General features: G+C 35.8%; 1 protein-coding gene across 4 annotated transcripts in view; it reads right to left on the reverse strand.

The window, feature by feature from the left end:
• The window catches only part of CTNNA3 (catenin alpha 3), a 1,922,732-nt gene that overhangs the window by 1,008,432 nt on the left and 899,904 nt on the right, over nucleotides 1-14,396 (reverse strand). The gene's annotated exons all lie outside the window — the stretch shown is intronic.

The raw sequence follows: 14,396 nt of genomic DNA on the forward strand, positions 1-14,396 counted from the left end.
TTCACTTTCAAGAAACTACATTAATTCTAACTGTAGTAATGTGGAAAGGGTCAGAATATCAACTGAGATAAACCAATTGTATTCTTTTTATTTTTTTTTCATTTACTCTCTTAAGAAGAGAGGCTAGCTAAACAAATTACAAAATTAAAAAGGTTGAGGGCACCTCTATTCTGCTAAGAATGCAAACTGGTCTTTAAGTGTTCTAGAAGTATCTATTTACTTACAAACAATGTAATTGCAATATGTGCAGTGCTGATGCTGTTCAGACTAGTATTTTGATGAGCTAATTAGAGATCATCCTTATCTATTAATTAAAACTCCACCAGACAGTATCTGAGTAGTTATAATAATTGCAGCTATTATATGTCCTTTGCATGTGTGCATGCATGCTAGGTCACTCATGTCATGTCCCACTCTTCGCAACCCAGTGGACAGTAGCCCACCAGGCTCCTCTGTCCATGGGATTCTCCAGGCAAGAATACTGGAGTGGGTTGCCATGCCCTCATCCAGGATATCTTTCCCATCCAGGGATTGAATTGGCATCTCTTCTGTCTCCTGCATTGGCAGACAGGTTCTTTACCATTAATGCTACCAGGGGGAGTCAAACTAAGGCAAGTATTCACCAATTTAGTTTTCCTTCCAATTCATTCAAATTAAGGATATTTAATTATACTAAATGAAATCATTTGTAAAAAAAAAAAAAAAAAGGAGGGGGTGGTGCTTCCCTGGTGGCTCAGTCACTAAAAAAATCTGCCGGCCAATGCAGGAGACCCAAGTTGGATCCCTGGTTCTGGAAGACACTTTGGAGAAGGAAATGGCAACCCATTCAAGTATTCTTGCCTGGAGAATTCCACGAACAGAGGAATCTGGAATGTTATAGTCCATGGGTTCGCAAAGAATAGGACACAACTGAGCCCCTAACACTTTCATTTTCATATTGAATAAATTATAAGAATTTTGATAGAATGTACATTAGATCCATATTTCAGGATTACAGTAAGAAGAGCATTAGACAGGCAATCCTTACCTTCCAGCGCAGTAAGAATAGCTCAACAAAATGGGCACTTGTCATGATTTAAGTCTGTCTACACAAATCCACCCATAGTAGTATTTTATTGAATTGAAGCATCATTTACATAATGAGTGAATAAAGCATTTCAAATCAATAATCATGTGCTAGGTTTCAAATCAATAAAATCATGTGATTTTATAACACATGAGAAATAAACAGATGATTAACTTTGGGAATTTCATTATTAAATAGTTATATAAGCAAATATAATCTAAAGTACAATAATTGAATTGCCATACGAGATATATGGGAAAAACTCTATGAGCTTCAGAGTTAGAAAAGATTATACCTCTCTGCCAGAAAATAGGAAGAGAAGCCAATTTTTATTCCCATGTACCCAGCTGCTTTAAAGAGTTTCCCATGTGCTTTTTTCTTAATATATGAACATTAACCCTTCAAATATATTAGTGTTGGGATGAAGAATAAATGTAAAATACAATCAAATGGAAAGAATGACAATTAAAAGGAGAAACAGTAATAGCTTGCTAACAGTAGAAGGCAGAAATAAGGAATAGGCATAAAGAATCAGGAAGAAACCCTGCTTTGCCCCTTGTCAGAAACCACAAAGTTTGTATGCCTGGTTAGTGATAGTTCCAACTGCCATTGGTGTGAATTTAGCCATAAATTCATCTAATTACATTAGATTTCCTCTAAATTAGATTTTACTGCATACTCTTAATTTCACTGCTTAAAGAAATTAAGGCTCTTTCCTAAGCTTAGACCCAATCACTATTCTTGTTCTTTGAGTAGTTTATGTTTTTCCCAAATAATATTCATTAGGCAACTCAATTATAGGGAATGGTTCTGTTCCCTAGTTATTCTTAGTCGATACCTGAGTGAAAGTAGTGTATCCTTTTCTGGCTGCTGTTTAACACTAGTCATTTATTTGGTAGCAGGCTAGCCTATTGATTACTGAAGGCTTGTAAAATTAATGACTGAGAAAGCCACTTAGCCTCGTAGTGTTCAATGAAATCCCGAGTTCCTTGAACCTTGTTTGCAAATTATTGTCCTTATGTCATTTGCTTTCACATACATGCAGCAGTTTCTTGTTTAAACCTTGGAAATTTGTTATATAAAGGGTTTCCCTCATTTCTGTGATTGGCTAGTCCTTTGTGAAATCTTCAGAAAGATTTATATTGAGAAGTCAGTAAGTAGCCTAAGAGGTATGAAGAAATTGTTTCATGAATCAAACCATGTGTGTCAGTGGGAATATTCAAGCTGTTCCTTTCCATTATATTACAGAGTCAATGATTTATAATGTAATTCCCCCTTTTCTCTGGTAGCAGAACAGAGACTAAATTAATATTCTCTCACAAAGAGTTGTTTGCAACATTTGTTTAAAGATTACTATGGTGCTGACATCTTGAAGAGTCAAGTTTCCTTCCCCCTGATTCCTATATTTGGTTCATAATAAATCTGGTTTCAAATAGTAAGGATGTATTGGGTTCTGGAAAAGAGTGAAGTGAGAATGAGAAAATGTTTTAACAATAGTATTTCCAGGCATTGTGTGGAACCAAGAAATATGCAAGTCTTAGCACAAAAACAAACAAACAAACAAACAAACAAACCTGCAGTTAAGGAGACAAACTAATACACAGATTATAGTGCCTTGTGTAATTTGTAAAAAGAGAGAGAGCCATACAAATGATAAGGTATACTTTCTTTAGACATAAGTCTTGGGCAATGGCACCCCACTCCAGTACTCTTGCCTGGAAAATCCCATGGACGAAAGAGCCTGGTAGGCTGCAGTCCATGGGGTCGCGAAGAGTCAGACACGACTGAGCGACTTCACTTTCACTTTTCACTTTCATGCATTGGAGAAGGAAATTGCAACCCACTCCAGTGTTCTTGCCTGGAGAATCCCAGGGACTGGGGAGCCTGGTGGGCTGCTGTCTATGGGGTCGCACGAAGTTAGACACGACTGAAGTGATGCAGCAGCAGCAGCAGGGCTTCAAAAATTGAGTAGTATTTGCATTGACATGGAGAAGTAACGGATGCCATACTTGGCAAGGAGAAGGAAGGAAGTAACAAAAGTGTAGAGTGGACATAATCTATATATGAGACAACAACTATACTATCATTACTAATATGTTCTTTCAACATCTACTAAATCAAAATTATTACTTTTGCTACTTGTATCTTTCATTTTTTTCCTTTTTGTCTGCCAATGTATCATTTTCTGATAGAGGATGCTAAAACTTTCCTGATGGTTTATTGTCAATTTCTCCTTGTAACTCTGTCAGTTTCTGCTTTACATATTTTGAAGCTATGTCATTAGGTGCTTACAAATTTATCAGTGTCATATCCTTTTGATGGATTTTTTTAAGAGGTTGAATTCCTATTTATTTATAGTGCATTTTCCCCCTCAAACTCAGTGTTCTCTCATATGAATAACACTAATATTAATTTTATGGCATTACTATTATTTTTAATAATAGACAAAGATAAAATATATCTTGTGATCAATATTTGCATGGTATATCTTTTTCTATTTAGCTTCAAACTTTCTGGGTAGATTTATTGCAAGTGAGATCCTTGCAATCAGAATGTAATTTTTATCTGTCTTTAATTCATATTCATCTATTATGATTAGTGATATATATGGACTTAATTCTATGATCTGATTTGCTATTTCATGTTTGCTTCCTTTATTCTCCTTTCCTCATATCTGTTTGGTTAATAAAGTTGATATGATTTTTTTCTTGGTGTATTTGGGATCTCTAGACTACATCCCTTTCCTTTCATATTGCCTTCAATTTTTAATATCTGTAAATATATTTTTTCTTGCAAAGTGTCTAAAGTTATTCAGTATTCCTGTATTAAAACACAGGAAAGTGAAAGTGAAGTTGCTCGGTCATGTCCAACTCTTTGAGACCCCATGGACTGTAGCCCACCAGGCTCCTCTGTCCATGGGATTCTCCAGGCAAGAGTTCTGGAGTTGGTTGTCATTTCCTTCAACCCAAGTTTAAATTACTAACATACTATTGGATTGTTTTCATTGGTTTTTATCTAGAAAGTTAGCTTTATCCTTTTTAACCAAAAAAGCCTAGTTATTTCTATCTTTCACAAATAGTAGAAATTAACTTAAATTTTGATCTCCCTTTATTTCTTGCATCCCATTATTTCAATCTGTATTTGCTTTTCTTTTTGCTTAAGTACATCTTTAACAGTGCTTTTAGTAGAGGATTCATGGGATAAATGGTCTCACCTTATGTATAAAAATATACTTAATTTGGCCTTCTGAATATTAATCAGGTTTGGTTTATTAAGGTACAAATTTTAGTTTGACAGTGTATTCATTTAGCACTTTTATTATGTTGTCCCTCTTTTCTAGTATCCAGTGTTATTGAGAAATCATCTAACAATTTAATGGCCACAGACCTAATTTTATACCCAGGCAACTGCAAGCTTATGTATAAGCATCTGTTGATTTAAAATAGGAATAATCTAGTCAGCCCTGTAAAAGGTGTTAGTAAAATGAGAGAAAAATATACTGGATCCTCTCTCTCATCAGATAGTGAAGGGCATATTCCCAGCAGTTCTTATTTTCACCCAGCAAAAATGAGAAGTACAGGATCAGAGATAATTTCATTTAAAGTACATTTTGCATTATTACCAATGAAAAGATTCCATATTCTCCCTGTGGTCCTTAAGGATTATTTAAAGAATGTCCTTGTTAAATACAAAATTCTTGAAGATAAAATACACTTCATATTATGAGCTTGGAGAAGGAAATAGCAACCCACTCCAGTACTCTTGCCTGGAAAATTGTGCATAAAATCCTCCACTACATAATTCAGGAAAGAATGAACAAATTAGAAGGAAATAATGAAGCCATCCCCAAATTCTAGATGGATACAAAGTTAATTTGATCTTCAAGGTCCTGCCATCTATTCTTTTTATTTATCTGAATCATTACACATTTATATACCTTCAAATCAAGAAACCAAAAAGCAGAAGCATTTATAATAAATTACTTAATTCATGAGAAGAAAAGGACATAAAGCAAAATTTCTTTTGTAATGATTTAGGGGAATCTGATAGAATATTTGAAGTATACAAGTATACCAAATAGAAATCATCAGGCAGTGAATGGGAAAAGAGAAAATGTCATAAGACATGTAGCAAATCCTATAATACAGTAGCCAAATCATTAGTGTGCTTTGTGAAGTAACTTCTAGCTTTGTTATGTTTCTTTCCTATCTGGTAAGCCTGAGTGAAGATGTTGAGACTATTTAGGCTGGTGTAGTGGAGAAGGCAATGGCACCCCACTCCAGTACTCTTGCCTGGAAAATCCCATGGACGGAGGAGCCTGGTAGGCTGCAGTCCATGGGGTCACTAAGAGTCGGACACGACTGAAGTGACTTAGCAGTGGGTTGAATAGCGCTCCCTACCCCCTGCCCTCCACCAATTCATATCCACTTGGAACTTCAGAATGTGAATTTATTTTGAAATAAGGTCTTCACAGATGTAATAAATCAAGGTAGGATCTAGATGAGATAATACTGGATTAAGGTGCACCCTAAATCCAATAACTGGTCTTCTCATAAGAAGAAGAGAGGACACAGACATACAGAAAAATAGTCATGTGAAGTCCGTGGCAGAGACTGGAGTGATGCAGCTGCAAGTCAAGAAATGCAAAGAACTCCCATATTAAAGGGCTTCCCTGGTGGTGCTAGTGGTAAAGAATTGGTCCACAATGCAGGGGCCACAGGAGACTCAGGTTCAATCCCTGGGTTGGGAAGATCCCCTGGAGGCAGACATGGCAACCCACTCCAGTATTCTTGCCTGGAGAATCCCATGGACAGAGGAGTCTGAGGCTACGGTCCATAGGGTTGTAAAGAGCTGGACATGACTGAAGCGACAGCAGGAACAGAACGCAAGAGCATAATGCAGCTGGTCAATTTTACCGAACATGAATTTTGAAAGCTTAAACATTTTTTAATCCTTCTACTTCCTTTGAACTCACAATTCTTAACTCCTGCCCTGAAAATTTGGCATTAAATGCATTGATCTCACAAAAATTGAAAACACTATTTTTTTATTACTAATTAATATCCATAATAGAAATTTTCACTGCCGCTCTGTTTGACCATCACTCCATGCCTGACCAACTGAAATCTGAATCAAAGACAGTGAGATGAAATTCGCAAAGTCTGGGTAAAGGATGAGGATGAGGATCCAAGTCAAGGTGCAGCTCAGGAATAGATTAAGTATCAAAATGTATGCCAGGTATTTTCTTGGAGACATCCTTATTTATAATTTGAACTAACTAGGTCATATAGCATCCAGGACAAAGAAGCTAATGGCCAAGAGAAAACTATACTGCTCTGACTTCTTGCTGTTTCATGGCATCTTCTGTTGTTTCTCAAATTGTCATACATTATTACTGAAATTCAGTGGCTAATGTGGATATTGGGCTTCCCAGGTGGCTCAGTGATAAAGAATTTGTCTACCAATGTAGGAGACACAGGAGACGCAGGTTTGATCCCTCAGCTGGGAACATCCCCTGGAGAAGGAAATGGAAACCCACTCCAGTATCCTTGCCTGGAGAATCCTATGAACAGAGGAGCCTGGTAGGCCACAGTCCACGTGGTCACAAAGAGACAGACATGACTAAGCAACTGTGCACAATATGGATATCAACTTGAACATAACTTGATGAAAGGCCTTTTCTCTGATTCTTTTCATACTTTTCAGTATAATACCATACGTGATTATAAAAGCATTTGCTATTTGTTATTGAAATACTATTATTAGATATTTTGAGGTGGTGAAAGTGGGTTCAAATCCAAAAGAAAACAGTATACTTACAATTGGGGATATACAAGAATGAAACTTAAATGTCAAATATTGATCCTTTAGAAGGCAGTGGGCAACTCAATTGGATTAAAGACTTACCTTTGAGACCTGAAACTATAAACACCTAGAGGAAAACATAGGCAAGTTCTTTAACATTGGTTTTGGCAGTTATCTTTTTGATTTGAGACCAAAAGCAACAGCAACAATAGCAAAATTAAGTAAGTGGGATTAATCAAAATAAAAAGCTTCTGCATAATAAAGGAAGCCATTAACAAAAAGGAAAGGCAATTGATGCAATGAGAAAAAATATTTGCAAATCCTTTATCTGATAAAAGGTCAGTATTCCAAATAAAATACACAACTCAATACCAAAGAAACCAAATAATCTAGTTATAAACTGTACAGTGGAATTGAAGAGATAATTTTTCAAAGAAGACATACAAATGACCAACAGGTTCATAAAAAGGTGCCAGATACCTTTAATCATTAAGCTGATGAAAATCACAACTGCAATGGTATATCACCTCACACCTGTTAAAATAACTATCATCAAAGAGACAAGAGATAAAAAGCGTAGGCCAAGGTATAGAGAAAAAATGCAAACTGATACAGCCACTATTGGAAATAGTATGGAGGTTCCTCAAAAAGTTCCCCTATGATCTAGTAATCCCTCTTTGGGGTATATATCCAAAGGAATTAAAATCAGAATCTCTTAGAGATATACCTGTACTCCCATGTTTGTGGCAATATTATTTACAACAGCCAAACTATGGAAACAATCTAAAGTATTTGTCAATAGATCATGGATAAAGAAAAAATGTGATATGCACACACACATATCTACACATACACACACAGTGAAATATTATTCAGCCATGAGAAGGAAAAAGTTCTTGCTGCTTACAACAATTTGGATGGACCTTGAAGGCATTATGAAAGGAGCCAGAGAGAGAAAGATGACTACTACATGGTATCATCTACATGTGAAATCTAAAAAAGGCAAACCCAAAAAAACAAAAGTAACCAGGGGTGAGGAGTGGGGAAAATAGGGATAAATAGGTCAAAGGGTACAAACTTTCAGCTATAAGATGAATAAGTTCTGAGTATCTAATGCATACAGGCTTCCCAAGTAGCTCAAACAGTAAAGAATGTTCCTGCAATGCAGGAGACCTGGGTTTGATCACTGGATTGGGAAGATTCCCTGGAGGAGGGCATGGCAACCCACTCCAGTATTCTTGCCTAGAGAATCCCATGGACAGAGGAGCCTGGCATGTCCATAGGGTCACAAAAAGTCAGACACGACTGAAGCGACTTGGCATGCAGACTGGAAACAGCTAAGGATCCACAAATAGATGCATCCATGCAATCAAATATCCTGCACTGTCAAAAAGAATCCATGGAGAAGGGAATGGCTACCCACTCCAGTATTCTTGCCTGGAGAATTCCATGGACCGAGGAGCCTGGCAGGCTACAGTCCATGGGGTCGCAAAGAGTCAGGCACAACTGAGCAACTAACACTTTCACTTTCATCTAATATGTAATATGGTGACGTAGTTGATAATGCTGTATTATATAATGGAAATTTTCTAAGAGAGTAGAACTGAAATGTTCTTACCAAAAAAAAAAGAAAAAGAAGAAAAAGATAAAAATGTAAGATGTGTGAGGTGGTGAATGTGTTAATTAACTGGATGGAAGGAAGTCTTTCACCATGTATACATATATCAAATCACCAAAATGTACAAATTAAACATCTTATAATGTTGTCAAATATACCTCAATCAAACTGAATAGAATTTTTAAAAAGGCAAAAGGTACAGGAACAAAAAATTTAATATTCTCAGAAAGAAGATAAATATAATTCTCTGCAAAGTGATAGCAATACTTTGGTGCTGTCATCAAATTTACAGTGAAGTTACCTAATTGAAGCATTATGGAGATACATGAAGGATTAAAAAAAGTATTAATTTTTCAGAATAGACTGTAGTGTATTTTCTAACATGGGTAGTCACAAGAAAAATCAATAATTTAAATTTAGCAACACTTGTCCTAGTGTTTAAAATATAAATGTACTTTGAGTTAAATGTAAATTTCATTTTTCCTATAAAAGATATTCCTACTGTTTGTTAAGTTTGTTTTATAATTTTTCAAAATGTTACTCTGGGTTTTTGAAGCTTTGCATTTGCAGTGATATTTTTGTAAATGCATTCTATTATCCTAGTAATATTTTAAAAATCTACCCACTAATTAAAATTGCCTGAGGACAAGAAAAAGCAGTTTTGGGAATTGGAGTTAGAATTTAAGATATAGGTAGGCCAGCTATGGTTCAGGAGCCAAATTTGGCCCATTACCTATTTTGTATGGACCACCAGCTAGGAACAGTTTTTGGTTTTTAAAGAATTGAAAAAAAAAAAAAAAGAAAGAAAAATAACATTCCCTGTCATGTCCACACTATATGTAATTCAGATTTCAGTGTCCATAAATAAAGTTTTATTGGAGTACAGCCACTCTCATTCTTTTATGTATTGTCTACAGCTACTTTTGTGTTGTGGGGCACTTGCAGCAGAGAGTGTACAGCTCACAAAGCCTAAATTATTTAGCACCTGGTTCTTTATAGAGAAAAATTGCCTATCTCTGATATGAAAAGATAAAACAAAACAGTTAAGCTTTATAAAATAGGTTGTGAATTTCAAATTGCTTTCTTTTATATACAATTAGATGAGAACATTCTATGTTCCAGTTACATATATATCCCGAAAACAACTAAGCACATATTCAACTTATAACTCATAATTTCAATAACATTATTTTAAGACCAACTTTTTTCACAACATTTAATGTTTTTATTTTAATGCAAACTAGTACAAAAGATACTACACATTAGTTATGACCTGCAACGTAACAACCTACTGATTAGGAAAATCTCACTGGGCTGTATAAAACCTCTAACAGGTACAAAGTGATGCTACCTAAAACAAATAGAATGAAATAAACCATTGTGGGAATCAGAATGATTTTTTAAATAAATATTAAGGCAAAAAATTCTTCAGAGTTACCAAGGACATCCTAAGCAATACCTTTTGTTTTCTTTTTTCCTGCTTTGCTATTAGAGACTATCTAAGCACTGTTTCTTCTAGATATTGAGAAAAGTACATAATTTCTGATAAGTATTCTACAAGCATTAGTGTTCTCTTGATGAATACAAGTTGTAGATGTGTTAAGTGCATCTTAAATGTATTGAATATGAAATTCTTCTGCATAAATGTGAAAAGGAGATGTTCTAAATAAAACACTGCTATTAAATCATTTGTGATTAAACTATCAACCCACACAGTCAAACGTACATACACTTTTCCTTTCTCTTTCCAGTTGCTTATGCAAATGACCAGGAATAGAGAAATACCCTTATTTCTTCTTTATCAGTGACTTACTTTCTTGGTTTGCATATAAAATCAAAGCAACCATAAAAATCCCTTTAAAAAGCTAACATATTTGGGAATCAATTTTATAGAAAATAGAGGTATTTCCAAAAATAGGGATGTTTTGCTCTGTATTTCATATTATGTGTAATCAGGTGCTTTTCCTGTCCCAGGTATAGATTTGTAGGTGACCTTAGTCAAATTACTTATTCTTTTTTCATTTTTCATGTATTCCCTAAGCAAATTTTTTTTTAGCATCCACAATAGAGTAGGTACTGCGTGGGGTATTATACAGAAGAAAAAAGAAAAGATGAATCAGAAATAACTCTGATCTCAAGGATCTCATAAACATGTAAGAGTATTAATCATATGCACAAATAACTCTAAAGTAGAAAATGATGAGTACCTGTACTTGAGAGAGGTACAGATAAGACACTTTGGAAGATCAGAGGGAGAAGTAATTACTTCCAGTTGGGAAGATCCAAGAAGGATTTATTGATGAGGCTGCATTTGAGCTGTACCTTAAAGGATGGTTAAGAAGGGTCAATCAAATTCAATGGCAACAGCATTCCACAAACTAACAGGGTGTATAAATGACAGGTGAGAATTTGTGAATAGATGGGTGAAGAGGAAAATGCTATTTGTTTGCCTATACCTTAACATGTTTAAAGGGCAGCAAGTTATAGCTAGGTCTAGAGATGCAGACTGAGGTCAGAACATGAGGACTGTGTCATCTGGAAGGAAGTGTTGGATTCAGACAGGTCTAGGTTAGCATCCTTGGAGAAGGCGATGGCACCCACCCAGTACTCTTGCCTGGAAAATCCCATGGGAGGAGGGGCCTGGTAGGCTGCAGTCCATGGGCTCGCTAAGTCAGACACAACTAAGCGACTTCACTTTCACTTTTCACTTGCATGCCTTGTAGAAGGAAATGGCAACCCACTCCAGTGTTCTTGCCTGGAGAATCCCAGGGACGGGGAAGCCTGGTGGGCTGCCGTCTATGGGGTCACACACAGTCGGACACGACTGAAGCGACTTAACAGCAGCAGGTTAGCATCCTGGCCCTTGATACTGACTATTTGGGTAAACTACAACAGTTTAAGTCCTGACAGAAAGTCTAAAAAAATGCTTACCTGACTTGCATGTTCACTGTAAAGATGAAAAATGTATATGCAAATTTTCTAACACAATGTCTGGCACATTATAGATACTAAATAAAGGTAGTTATTATTGCATCCATACTATATCAAATAACAGGCTAAGAATTTTAGATATTGGGTAAGCATGTATTATATCAACTATGGGAAAATATCATAAGGTAGTCCTTATCCAGAATGAGGAACTATTTTGAAAATAAGACAAGTCAGGGAGCTAACTAGTGCTTTTTAATTGGGACGGCCTATTACAATCATCTGGTGACCTTTGTAAACAGTGGCATGACTGGGTCTCACCCCAGACCAATTAAATCAGAATCTTTATGACTAAAGCCTAGACATGATATTTTAAAAAGTGTCCCAGGATTTCTAAAGCAAAGAGAGAGCTGAAAGCTACTATTGCTTTAAATGGTAGTTGTTGCAACTAATATGTGAAATATAGAAATCCAGCAAAAAAATATTTAATTATTATAATTTGAGTCATTTTTCCTTTACTACATTAGTGGATGTCAGTTTTCAGATTGTTTTTCTCTGTTTCTCTGCCATATTCTTTCACTTGCACCTATCCAGTTCCTAACACAGGCATGAATGCAGGCTTAGTTACTTCAGTCGTGTTCAACTCTTTGCGACCTCATGGACTATAGCCCACCAGGCTCCTCTATCCATGGGATTCTCCAGGCAAGAATACTAAAATGCGTTGCTGTGCCCTCTTCCAGGGGATCTTCCAGACACAGGGATCAAACCTGCATCTCCTGCATTGCTTGAGCCATTGGGAAAGCCCACCTAACACAGGACCTGCACAATAAAGACCAAATAGATATTTACTGAATGAATGCAAATTTGAGTGTTATTATTCCCATTCCTCACTGATAGAAGTGACAACCTGAGGAACAACATAAGATGGGTACTATGTAGCAATATTTAAAATGTTTACTCTCTAATCCTTGTATTACTTTGCAAAAGCTATCTCATTTATTGAAAATTAATATTTATATCATGTTCATAATAATGAGTAAAACAGCTATATCTGAAAACTAAATCATAACCCAGACATGGAAAGGTAAATCCAAAATTGACAACATAATCTTTAGACTCATTAGCAACACTATGAAGGAAATGTCAAGAACTGTTTTTAAAAACTGCATTCCAAATTGTATTTTACCGAGATCCAATACATAGTAATATTTTTAAAAAATTTTATCATGTTCATCACAACAGTCCTACAATATTGCTTTCTGAGGCAATTGATAGAGTTATGCTGTTAAAGTTTGCTAATAATCCTAAAAGAAAAAATACTTTTGTTTATATTAAGTATGAAGCATGCTGAGAAATGAGTACTAAGGGAATACCTGTGGCTTGTTAGAAATTGAAGGGAATTTAGAGATGGTCTGGGAGAATATTTTACCAAAAGCATGAAATTCTTCTCCTCCTGAAATGTATTAGTGAAGGAAAAATGTACTTGCTTCTTGCCAAAATATTGAAAAGCTTATTGAAACATCAAAGTTCACCTCCAACATGGAGGCCCAGATTTGGGGGTTCTCTTCTTATATTTTAGTGGGTTATAAGACAATACTTCTAAGTGATAAAAGTGATAGAACTTCTAACAACCAACTTCATTCAAAAATACAACAAACAGATGGCAAATTCTACAGTCAGCAGAAGTAACGGGGGTATTAAAATGTTACCAGCAGGCTCCCTAATGACTCTTATTTTGACAGGTGTCTACTCAGGTGCTTGTTTTCTAAGCAATGTTTCTCTAGTCCTGTGTACAAGCGGTCCTCACCTTTTTATGACTATATTGCCATCACAGTATTTACTATACATAAGACAATCACAATCATTAAACTGTCTCTAATCTTTTCCCCTTATGGTTACATAAATTATTTGTTTACCCTGAGAGTACATGAAATTTTTATAGGCACAATCTAGGATTGCATCTATCCAGCTTTCCTCTCAAATAAATCTTTTGTAAATATTCAAACAACTCATGTATACCTCAGTGTAACCACATTGTAAGCCCTGTCTGTTGCTTTCACATAAACAATCCAGGCTGACTAAAAAGCCCATCTGACAACCAAGAGAATGCAGTGATCAAATTCGAATTCTCTCTGGTTGATTCACTTAATAGCCTTCTCCCCTCTCATGGAAGAGGCCAGGGATATTCTATAAATGGGGTCTCAGGGAATTTGTTGCAGCCATACCTTCCCGAACTATCATATGCAAATATTCCTCTTACTAGTCTGTAAGATAGGTCATTCATGCAACAAATTTTTATTCTAGGGGATATTTTAAGGATACTGTGATGAACAAAATCAAAGTCATTGTAATGCAGAAAGTTTTGTTCTAGAGAACAATGAATAAATAAAGTCAGATATATGTTATAACACACACACACACATACACTAAAGCAGACAGTGAATGGGGAAGGGACTATTACTCTGACAGTCAGGAAAGGCATCTTTGAGGAGGGGACATAGAACGGAGATGTAAATATAGTGAGTAGGTGAGCCAGGACATTATCAAAGGGGAGACCATTCCAGAAGGAATATAAGTAAACACAAAGCCTGGAGATTATAATGTACTAAGAGGCAATGAAGAAAGCAAGGAGACAGAGTGAACAAAACACAACAAGAGTGGAAGAAAGTAATAATAAAGGGTTTATAAGCAAGGTGAAAAGGCAGCCTTCAGAATGGGAGAAAATAATAGCAAACAAAAAAACTGAGAAAGAATTAATCTCCAAAATATACAAGCACCTCATACAGCTCAATACCAGAAAAATAAAAGACCCAGTTAAAAAATGGGCCAAAGGACTAAACAGACATTTCTCCAAAGAAGACATACAGATGGCTAGCAAACACATGTAAAGATGTTCAACATCACTATCAGAGAAATGCAAATTAAAACCACATTAAGGTACCATCTCACACTGGCCAGAATGATTGCTATCAAAAAGTC

The sequence above is a fragment of the Bubalus bubalis genome, chromosome 4 (assembly GCF_019923935.1).
Source record: "Bubalus bubalis isolate 160015118507 breed Murrah chromosome 4, NDDB_SH_1, whole genome shotgun sequence".
NCBI classification, from domain to species: Eukaryota; Metazoa; Chordata; class Mammalia; order Artiodactyla; family Bovidae; genus Bubalus; species Bubalus bubalis.